Source organism: Arachis hypogaea, chromosome 19, assembly GCF_003086295.3.
Source record: "Arachis hypogaea cultivar Tifrunner chromosome 19, arahy.Tifrunner.gnm2.J5K5, whole genome shotgun sequence".
Lineage (NCBI taxonomy): Eukaryota > Viridiplantae > Streptophyta > Magnoliopsida > Fabales > Fabaceae > Arachis > Arachis hypogaea.
This window is the reverse complement of record NC_092054.1, coordinates 54,157,860-54,168,990: the sequence shown is the minus strand read 5'-3', so window position 1 is coordinate 54,168,990 and position 11,131 is coordinate 54,157,860. Positions and strand designations below refer to the sequence as shown.

Genomic DNA, 11,131 nt, shown 5'->3' with positions numbered 1-11,131 from the left:
CTACAAGATGCACTTTGGGCGTACAGAACCGCATACAAGACACCCATTGGGATGAGTCCTTTCCGCTTATTCTATGGAAAGGCTTGTCATCTCCCTGTTGAAGTCGAGCACAAAGCCTTTTGGGCAGTAAAGGAGTGCAACATGAGATTGAGGAAGCCGGAGCTGAAAGGAAATTGCAACTGCAAGAATTGGAAAGCCTTCGCCTAGAAGCTTATGAGAATTCAAGACTATACAAGGAGAAGATGAAGGCTGTACATGATCAGAACATTAAGAGAAAAGAGTTACAACCTGGAGACTTAGTCATCCTTTACAAATCTCGACTGAGGCTCATGCCAGGCAAGTTGAGATCAAGATGGGATGGTCCATACAGAGTAGAGAAGGCCGAACCGTACAGAGTTTATCACCTAAGCCATCTTTTCAGCTCTGAACTTATCAAAGTTAATGGACATCGTTTAAAGCTGTACCACGGAGAGCGGATGCAGAAAAATAAGGAGCTCGAGATCTTCCTCTTGGAAGATCCTCACATAGACGAAGAGTGAGCTAATAGAGCGTCCAACTTACGGACGTTAAAGCAAAGTGCTAGGTGGGAGACAACCCACCATGGTATGATCGTTCTTTTCTTTATTTTTAGTTTTTCTATTTAATAACTCTTCTCTTTATTAGTACATTTCGTGCATTTTCATTTTCAAACCTTTATTTAAAAAAAAAGGGTTACGCGACGCGACCGCATCATTGACGCGTCCGCGTCGCAAGGAGATGGGAGAAAATAAAAACAAACAGAGAGTCACGCAGTAGCGTGGATAGAGGCGTGCCAATGGCACAAATTGCCCCACGTGACCGCTTCGCCGACGCGTCCGCGTCACATGGTAACATTGGCCTCCCACGCGACCGCGTGACCCACGCCGCCGCGTGCCCTAGAATTCGACGTCAAAAGGGTGCACGACCGAAACTTGTGCTAGAGTGGTGCTGGATTGGTGCTGAAAGCACAATCCTTCCCACGCGGCCGCGTGACCGACGCGACCGTGTCATATCCTTCTAATGGCCACTCACGCGATCGCATGCCCCACGCGATCGCGTCACCTAATATTTGGCAATTAATGATTTTGAACAGAGAGTTGTGTGAGTGCGAGGCTGTCCTCGCGCCAGTGGCATAAAACGGGTCACGCGACCCCGTGACCGACGCGACCACGTCAATCAGTATCAGCGCAAGTCGCGCGACCGCGTGCCCCACGCGACCGCGTCGATTGCGCCGCACAGCTTCCTTGATTTGGCACTTATCTTATCTTTTTCTCCTCAAATCCTATTTTCTCTTTTCCCTCCTTATTTCTTCTCCCTCCCTTCTTCCTTCTTCCTTCTTTCTCACTTTTTACACCCTCACTCTCTCCCTCTCTCCCCCATTAACAAGGTTTTCTTTTTCTTCTTCTCTCCTTACTTTTCTATTTTTCTTCTTATTTTTCTATGTTATCTTCTTTTCTTTTCTTTTTACTTTCATTATTCATACTTGCTTCCTTTTTACTTGGTGTTAGATATTTATTTGAGTCATTATTTCTCACTATATGCTTGTGGATTGTTCTAAATTTGTTTGGCAATTATATATTAATTTTTAAAGGATTTCTTGCATGTTCAATTTAATACTTTTCATACATTATTTCACCATGCATGCTATGTGTTTGTGAAAAATTCCATATGGCATTTTGCACTTTTCTCCGTTATCCTACTCTACTATTAAATGCCCGTTTTTCACAAAACCCCTTTTATATTTTATTCGTTATAAATAATTGTCAATACAAACGTGATGGTTTGTTACGAGTGATGCTTGATCTATGCTACTCATGCCTTTGCCAGCATGCCAATAAACCCCTTGCATTCACTTGTCATCATATGCACTAACTATTTTCCATTGATGACTTTTCAAATGTAGTCATGACCATGTGTTAACATCATTTACCTTTTACTGTGCATTCATAACCACCCTTTTCCGTTCTCTTCCTTGCTTTATCTCTTTGAATTTAATTTACTTTCTCTTCCCTTTTTCAGAATGGCCACCAAGAAAGGAAAAGAGAAAGCTACACCCAAATCCACAGCAAGAAGAGGAACAAAAAGAGCATTAGTGGCAGAACCCTCTTCAACTGCGGTTAAACCCTCAACAAAGAGACTTAAGCGGATTATAAAGGTTGATGATAAAGAAAAAGTCTTCCCAGCAAAGGACACTACACGATTTCCCAATCACTACTGTGAGCAGAAGTTCCCCATCCTGGCAGAAAGGAGCTACAACAACGAATACCTTCTTCTCCTCCCAAACCATATTGCTACCTTTGTTGAGCCGCAAATTGCACAAAGACAATGGGGTTTCCTATAGAGACAGCCGAGGCAAGTCAATCTATCTTGGGTAGTCGAGTTCTACTCCAACTTCTACCTGCCAACCCTGCAGTCTGTCTTTGTCCGTCAGAAGCAAGTCCCCATTACAGAAGAGGCCATTCAAAAAGCTCTAGGTCTTCCCCCTATTCCAGAAGGATTGGACTCCTTTCAAGAAGCCGCACTCAAGCGCCAGATGTACCAATTTGACTGGGACCACGTTCTCAGAGTTATCGCACTACCTGACAGCCGATGGATCTACGGATACCATCGTACCTGCCCTAAGGGAATTTCGGCTTTGGCACTTACCTTGGAGGCTCGCGTATGGGCACAGATCATGTCCCATTACGTCTTTCCGAGCACCCACGAGTCCTCCTTCACTGCGGACATGGCCGTTCTACTATGGTGCATCCTTACAGACCAGCCTCTGAACCTACCAAGACACATCCGGAATGCCATGAGACACGTACAAATCGCGGGAAACTTACCTTTTCCCGCCTTGGTCTCAGATCTCGTCTCAGCAGCCAGAGTCTCCTTCAGAGCTGGGGACACCCAAGCCATACTTCCACAGGATGACCAATATGTCCCTAATGGGAAATATATCAGACCCTCAACAGCCACTACAAGCCAGCCCACTGAACCGGCTCAGGACATTCCTCCTTTCGTACCACAAGCACCTACCACAGACCAACTGCTCCATCAGATACTCGAAAGGTTGGATCGTCAGGAACACAAATCTAAGATGAGAGAGTGTCGTAACAAGCGCTGATTCACATACCTCAAGGAGCTGATCATGGGAAAATTCAAGGACTCAGACACCCCGGACTCCACTTCCTTTACCAGCACAGGGAGCCATGATGGTCCCAACTACGGAGATACTGCTACCAGCCCACCCCTAATCCTGACAGAAGGCATCGAGGATGGTGCAAAGCCTTAAGTGTGGGGAGGTCGGTCAGTACCTGACTTCCGGAGGTAATTTATCTTCCCTAAACACCAATAAATTAGGATATTTAGTTAGTTTTTCTTTTATAGAATAGGATAAATTGCATAGTAATAGATTAGTTGCATGCATGTTCTACTTGATTGAAAAGACAATAAGTTCTTCTAAGACTCTATTTTTGGAACAAAATTTCACTAATTTTAATTAAATTTTTATGTTAAATTTGCTTGAAGTTGTATTTGGAACATGATTTTTGAGCTAAAGAACACACAACCTGTGAGATTTGAGCCTTCATGCATGGTTACATTATTTAACCATAATTATTTTATTCTTGTGTGTTTACTTCTCTATGATTGTAATTTATATTTTGTTTCATCCTATATGTCCAATATTTATTATATTTATATGTTTGCATATGATTGAGGCCATTAATTGTTTAACTCACTTATCCAAATTAAGCCTACCCTTTCAATTACCTTTGTTAGCCACTTTGAGCCTTTAAATCCCATTTGTTCTATATTTTACCACATTACTAGCCTTAAGCGGAAAAACAATTATATATCCCAAACTGAATCTTTGGTTAGCTTAAGATAGAATTGTGTGTGCTAATTAAGTATGGAAAATTATGGGAACAAAAGATAATAAGGGAATGTGTCATGATAATAGAATGGGAATTTGGATACCTACTCATGTGAAACTATAAGAATTAAAAATCTATGTGCATTGATAAGCTATGTTTATTTTTATGCTTATATTAAAAAAAATAATAATAATATCAAAAATATTCAATAAATAAATAAGGGGACAAAATTACCCCAATGTTAAGTTAAGAATTCAAAGGTCAATGCATGTATGATAAAATTAAAATAAAAGTTGATACATGAGTATGGAATGTGAAAGAGAAATTCTGGGTAGCTAGGTATGAATTCTAAAGTTATATAGAATATATATAGGTTATGTTAAAGCTTGGGTTAATTAAAGATTCAGTTTATAAGCTTACTTAGTCATATATGTATCCTTACCATTACCTTGGCCCTATTACAACCTTGAAAAGACCTCATGATGTTTGCATTGGTATATCAAATGTTGTTGATTGATTAGGAGAAGAACAAAAATTAGAAAGCATGATTAGAGAAGGATAGAGTGATTGCCTTATACGGTAGAGAGATTAGAGCGTATATACATCATCAGTGAGGGTTCAATGCTTAAAATTCTATATTCCCTGCTTTCATGAGCTGCCTTCTTGCATCTTTATCTGTTCTTACTGCAGGAGAATTGAATTAGTGGAATTTAATTTGTAATTGTTTTGAAGAGCTTCTTTATTATTGATCAAGTGGACAAAAATCATATAGTTGCATTCATATATATATTGGTTGCATTGCATTGCATGAGTTTTACATGTTCCTACTCATTTATTTTATCTCCTTCAACTAAGCATGAGGACATGCTAATGTTTAAGTGTGGAGGAGGTTGATAAACCACTATTTTATGGTTTATAATGTGTTTATTTGTGTGGTTTTATCATGATCTTTACCCACTTATTCATATGATTAGCATGCATTTATATTTCCTTCCTAAAATTATTACATGATTGAAAACTTGCTTCCTAGAGACTTTTAATTATGTATTTTAATTCTCCTTTATTCCATTCGATGTCGTGATCTGTGTGTTAAGTGTTTCAGGCTTTATAGGGCATGAATGAGTTGGAGATTGGAAAGGAAGCTTGCAAAAATGGAAGGAACACAAGAAATTAAGGAGATGACTAGCGAGAAGTGAGGCGGCCGCATGGCTCTCGTTGCAAGTATAGTTACTAAACCAAGCAATCAACCTTTCTTACAAACGTTTTGGTTGTCACAAGTAACAAACCCCTAAATAAATTGATAACCGAGTATTTAAACCTCGGGTCGTCTTCTCAAGGAACTGCAAGGAAGTATGTTCTTATTATTGGTTATGAAGATTGTAAATTGGGGTTTTTAAGATGAGGAACAAGTAGTTTAAATTGCAATTGAAATAAGTAAAAGACTGTAAAGTAAATAAATAACTGTAAAATAAACTTTTTGGCAAGTTATGAGAAATTAGAAGTCCTATCCTAGTTATCCGTATCAATGATGATGAAAATTAAACCTTAATTCCACTTAGTTAACCTTTTCTAGAGCAAGGGAAAGTCAAGTGACTAATTAGTTAGATCCTCAAATCCTAGTTAATCCCTAAGGAAAGATTGGGATTATTGAAGTTCAATTCAATTAGCAAAGATAACAATTATCAATCATGTTTGAGTTTGATAACTCCTGAGTTACTGATTTCTTAACCAAGACCAAAAAGGAAAAAAGTAAATCTACCGGAATAAAAATGCCTTTAGATGGGAAGCAACAGTAACATAAATTAAAGAGAGCAATCATAAATCTGAAATACCTCAAAATATATTAATTCAAAGAAATAAGTTCTAACATGGGAATTCATAATTTAAATTGGAAAGATAAAAATAAATAAAAGGAATATTGAACCTAATAAAAAAGAGATAATCCTAAAAGCAAAAGAAATCCTAATTCTAAATCCTAAAAGAGAGAGGAGAGAACCTCTCCCTCAAAATTACATCTAATTCATGAATAGTGAATTATGAAAAGCATGATTATGAATGGATGCATTCCCCCACTTTATAGCCTCTAATCTGTGTGTTCTGGGCTAAAAACTGGGTCAAAAGCAGCCCAGAAATCACTCCCTGCAATTTCTGTTACGTTCAGGTCGCAGGCAAGTGACGCGGAGGCGTCGTCCACACGTCCGCGCGGATTGAAGTTCGCAAATGCGACGCGGGCGCGTCATTCACGCGTTCGCATTGCCTAACTTTGGAGCAACTATAACAAATTATATATCAAATGGAAGTCCCGGACATTAGCTTTCCAATGCAACTGGAACCATGTCGTTTGAACCTCTATAGCTAAAGTTATAGCCGTTTGAGTGCGAAGAGGTCAGGCTGGACAGCTTAGCAGTTTCTCCAACTTCTTGTATTCCTTCCACTTTTGCATGCTTCCTTTCCATCCTCTGAGCCATTCCTGCCCTGTAATCTCTAAAATCACTTAACACACATATCAAGGCATCTAATAGTGATAAGAGAGGATTAATATTAGCAATATAAAGGCCAAAGAAGCATGTTTTCAATCAAAGCACATAATTTGGAAGGCAAATGTAAAACCATGCAAATAGTATGAATAAGTGGGTAAAGAGTTGATAAAAATCACTCGATTGAGCACAAGATAAACCATAAAATAGTGGTTTATCAGTATAATCAGTGACCAAACTTTATCTCTTCCCATGAGCAATTAAATCAAGGAATTGGGCAATTGTTCAAGCTTAGAGAGATTGGGTTGCCAAGGAATTGGAATCCAATCACTTAAGATTGCCAAGGAGATCAATGAATGCATTGGTTGAGGAAGAGATGAGAATGAACTTGATCCGAAGAATGCAACATCTCCTAAGCCTAATGAATCCCCCATTTCTGATCTTACCCATTCTCTTTAATTTCTGCCATTTATTTTTCTGCTCATCTCCCCAAATCCCCATTTAAGATTCTACAATTTACTTTATGCCATTTACATTCTGCCATTTATTTCCAGCATTTACATTTTCTGTTATTTACTTTCCCGCCATTTAATTTTCTACAATTCCTCAACTCAATTTCTGCTTAGCTAAACTAGAACATTCCTCTAATTAAAGTTGCTTGACCAATCAATCCCTGTGGCATTCGACCTCACTCTATTGTGAATTTTTACTTGACGACAATTCGGTATACTTGCCGAAGGGAAATTTGTTGAGAGACAAGTTTCCGTGCATCAAGTTTATGGCACCGTTGCCGGAGATTGATTTTGTATCGACAATGATTAACTTGGAGGATAACTAGATTGAGTAATTTTCTTTTGTTTTGTTCCATCTGAGTGATTTACTTTCAGTTTTAGCTGTTTTCTTCCCTTTTTCCCTTACCCATTTGTTGTGTTTTCTTCATTGTTTACAATTTAGTTCACTAACCCACTAACTGTTTGATACATTGCACCACTCACACTAATAGCCATTCTAACAAGAGTATTTTCTTCATTCATTTTCTTCTTGCTTTTTGCTTTGTTGGTTATATGACAGGTAGGAGAAGCGGGGTTTTAACTTCCTTGGATTATGAACCTGAGAGGACCTTCCTTAGATTAAGGAGGGAAGCAAGAGGAAAGAGAGTCGTTGGTGCTGAGGAAGAGTCAGAGTATTTTGAACCAGACATAGAGGAGAATATGGAGAACTATCATGAAGAAGAAGCTCACAACCATGCCAGAGAAGGCCCAGCAAATCATGCTGGGCAAGAGAGAAGAGTTCTAGGCTCTTACATCAATCCAAACCCAGAAAATTATGGAAGTAGCATCCAAAAGCCAACCATACATGCCAATAACTTTGAACTAAAACCCCAGCTCATCACCCTCGTTCAGAACAACTGTGCATTCGGAGGAAGTGCCAAGAAGACCCCAATCAACATCTAACCACCTTCCTAAGGATATGTGATACTGTGAAGTCTAATGGTGTTCATCCTGACACTTATAGACTGCCTTTTGTTCCCTTTTTCACTCAAGGATAAGGCATCTAAATGGATGGAGTCCTTTCCGAAGGAGAGTTTAACAACCTGGGAAGACGTGATGAACAAATTCTTGGCAAGATTCTACCCTCCTCAAAGAATCAACAGGTTGAGAGTTGAGGTATAAACCTTCAGGCAACAAGATGGTGAAACTCTCTATGAAGCATGGGAGAGGTTTATGGACTTAACAAGAAGGTGCCTGCCAGATATGTTCAATGAATGGGTGCAGTTACACATTTTCTATGAGGGTCTTTCTTATGAATCAAAGAAGGCAGTAGACCACTCATCCAGAGGATCTCTGAACAAGAAGAAGACCATTGAAGAAGCCATAGATGTCATCGAGACTGTAGCTGAGAATGACTACTTCTATGCTTCTGAAAGGGGCAACACTCGAGGAGTAATGGAGCTAAACAATATGGACGTGCTGCTGGCTCAAAACAAGATGATCACCAAGCAGCTGGATGACCTTACCAAGAAGATGGAAAGAAACCAAGTTGCAGCAGTCACCACCTCATCAGCAGCTCAAGAAGGAGTGAATGCAGAGGAAGAGGGTGACCAGGAACAAGCCAACTATATTGGGAACTCACCTAGGCAGACCCATGATTCATACTCCAAAACTTATATTCCTGGTTGGAAGAACCACCCAAATTTTGGGTGGGGAAATCAACAAGATCAAGGCCAAGATCAGAGACGTCACAACCCCAACAACAATGCAACTCACCAACATCCCACACAGAGATCATATCAACACCCACCCAACAATACCTCTCAACATCCATATCAAAACTAAAATGGCCATTCTCACCCCTCCAACCTCAACTCACCATCACCATCCGAAGATAGACTCTCCAGAATTGAGACTCTACTTGAAGGTATATGCAAGAAAATCCAAGAAAACAGAGTGTTCAAGGATGAGGTGCGAGCTAATATCAAAAACCAGAGAGACACCATCAAGAGGCTGGAATTTCAAGTGGGATACCTCTCTGAGAAGATTCATAAACCTACTGATAGTTTTTCAAGTGACACGGAGAAAAACCCGAGAGGTGAAGCAAAGAAATTAAGATGGGAAGAATGCAAGATGGTCACTATAAGTGATGAGGGGAGTGTGGAAGAACTAAACAAACCCTTAGAACACTCTCGAGATATTCCAGCAGAGAAGCAGGAAGAGGGTGATCAAAGAACCAACTCCACACAGAAGAAGGGGTTAAGGGAGAAGGAGATTCTGAACCCATATGCACCTTTTCCCCAAAGACTCAAGGGTGGTGTAGAAGGGAGAGTGTACTCAAAATTCCTCGACATGTTTACATATCTCCATGTAAACATACCATTCATCAAGGCTCTTCAAAAAATGCCCTCATACATTAAATGTATGAAGGAGCTGCTGACCAAGAAAAATTCACTAAAGGGAGGACAAACAATATTGATGAATAAGGAGTGCAGTGCTCTCATTCAAATAGAGTTGCCTACAAAAAGGAAGGATCCAGGAAGTTTTTACATCTCTTGTGCTATAGGAGAAACAGTTATTGATAAGGGACTCTGTGACCTGGGGGCAAGTATCAACTTAATGCCTTTATCCCTCATGAAGAAGCTTCAGATCAATGAGATAACGCCCTCGGATGTGATCATCAAGTTGGCTGACAAAACTCAAAAACAAGCAATAGGAGTGGTTGAAAACGTGTTGGTGAAGGTTGGGAACTACTTCCTTCCCACAGACTTTGTCATCTTGGAGATGGAAGAGAGTCACCTCCATCCAATCATATTGAGAAGGCCATTCCTGGCCACAGCCAGAGCACTCATAGATGTGGAGCGAAGAGAGCTAATACTGAGGATACATGATGAACAACTCACCTTCAATGTCTTCAGACCCTCACAAGAAGCAGATCAAGAAAACAAGGAATCAAGGGAGGATTACAATAAGGCACTGGTGGAAGAAACAAGCACTGAAGCACAAATAATACACCTGGAAATCCCTTTAGTTGACAAACAATACAGTCAGAAGGTGCAACAGTTAAAGGAAACCCAAGAAGAGCTAAATCCACCGGAGTCATATGAGACTAGCAACAAAATTTCCCTGGAGAAAGAGGCCACAAGGAGCAGGATAGCATTAAAAGAAACAAGGAAGAAGGCGCCAAGGGATGGAGGAACAAGAAGATCCCTACAGAGGATTTCTCTCCAGGGGATAAAGTAATCTCTGCTCATTTTCCAGCTATTCCACCTCATCTCCCCACCATTCCATCTCAGCTGCCTAAAGTTTTCACCATCAGCAGAATTCTCTCCTTGGAACATGTGGAGGTTTTTAATGAAGCCAACGGAGATAGATTCACTGTGAGAAGGGAAGACTTGAAGCACTGCCAACCACCCTGACAAGGGCAGAACGTCAAGCTAATGACGCTAAAGAAGCGCTTCATGGGAGGCAACCCATATTTTAATTTTTTTTTTAGGATGTCTGAAGTAGTTAATAAAGCAAGGTTCATGAATTCCAAATCAACTTTGACAAACACGTAGATGAATCCTTATATGCAACATATAGTGAACAACAAGTTTGGTGTTCCAGGTAAACTAAGAGGACAAGAACACAATTCACATTGTGTTACTCTTAGAGCCTTAATCAACTCTTTTTACACCACATGGTCACAAACTAAGTTTGGTGTCACCAATGTTGCATATATGAACAATTAATCAGTCAGTTGGGTTGTATTCATGAATAGCACTTAGTTATGTAAAAACAAAAATTTTAAAAAGTAGTTATTTCACTCTCTAATTTTGCCGCCACTATCCAAACTCATTAATTTTGTTCCTTTTACCTTGTAGGAGAAATGAAGGGAAGATTGGATGGAATTGATGGGACAAATGAAGAAGGGAGTTCGGCCACTTCAAAAAAAGGATCCATACACATGTCTTCAAAAGGGAATGCATTGGGAAATGTTGCCATGCAACATTGGAAGGAGAATACCCTTGGAGACCGAACCAACCCATCATAAAAGTGGTGATCCTTGTGCTCATTTCATGCCAAACCCCAACTGTCCATGATTAGCCTATACCATCAATCCACACCTTTCATTTACTCACTGATAAACCCCATTTGTAGGGTTTATCTTGTGCTTGATTTAGGAGATTTTATACCCTTTTACCCACATTTATCCATTGAAATAGTATGGTTTTATAACTTCTCCTTTAATTGTGCTTAAGAGTGAAAACATGCTTTTTAGGTCCTTAATTGTTTAATCTTGATT

The 11,131-nt window shown here is 39.8% G+C and overlaps 1 non-coding gene across 1 annotated transcript; it reads right to left on the bottom strand.

Moving 5' to 3' along the window:
- Window positions 1-8,004: 8,004 nt before the first annotated feature.
- On the bottom strand, window positions 8,005-8,111 carry LOC112781502 (small nucleolar RNA R71). The gene has a single exon (XR_003192277.1). It is a non-coding gene; the product is annotated as a small nucleolar RNA R71 (small nucleolar RNA).
- Between the last annotated feature and the right edge of the window lie 3,020 nt (window positions 8,112-11,131).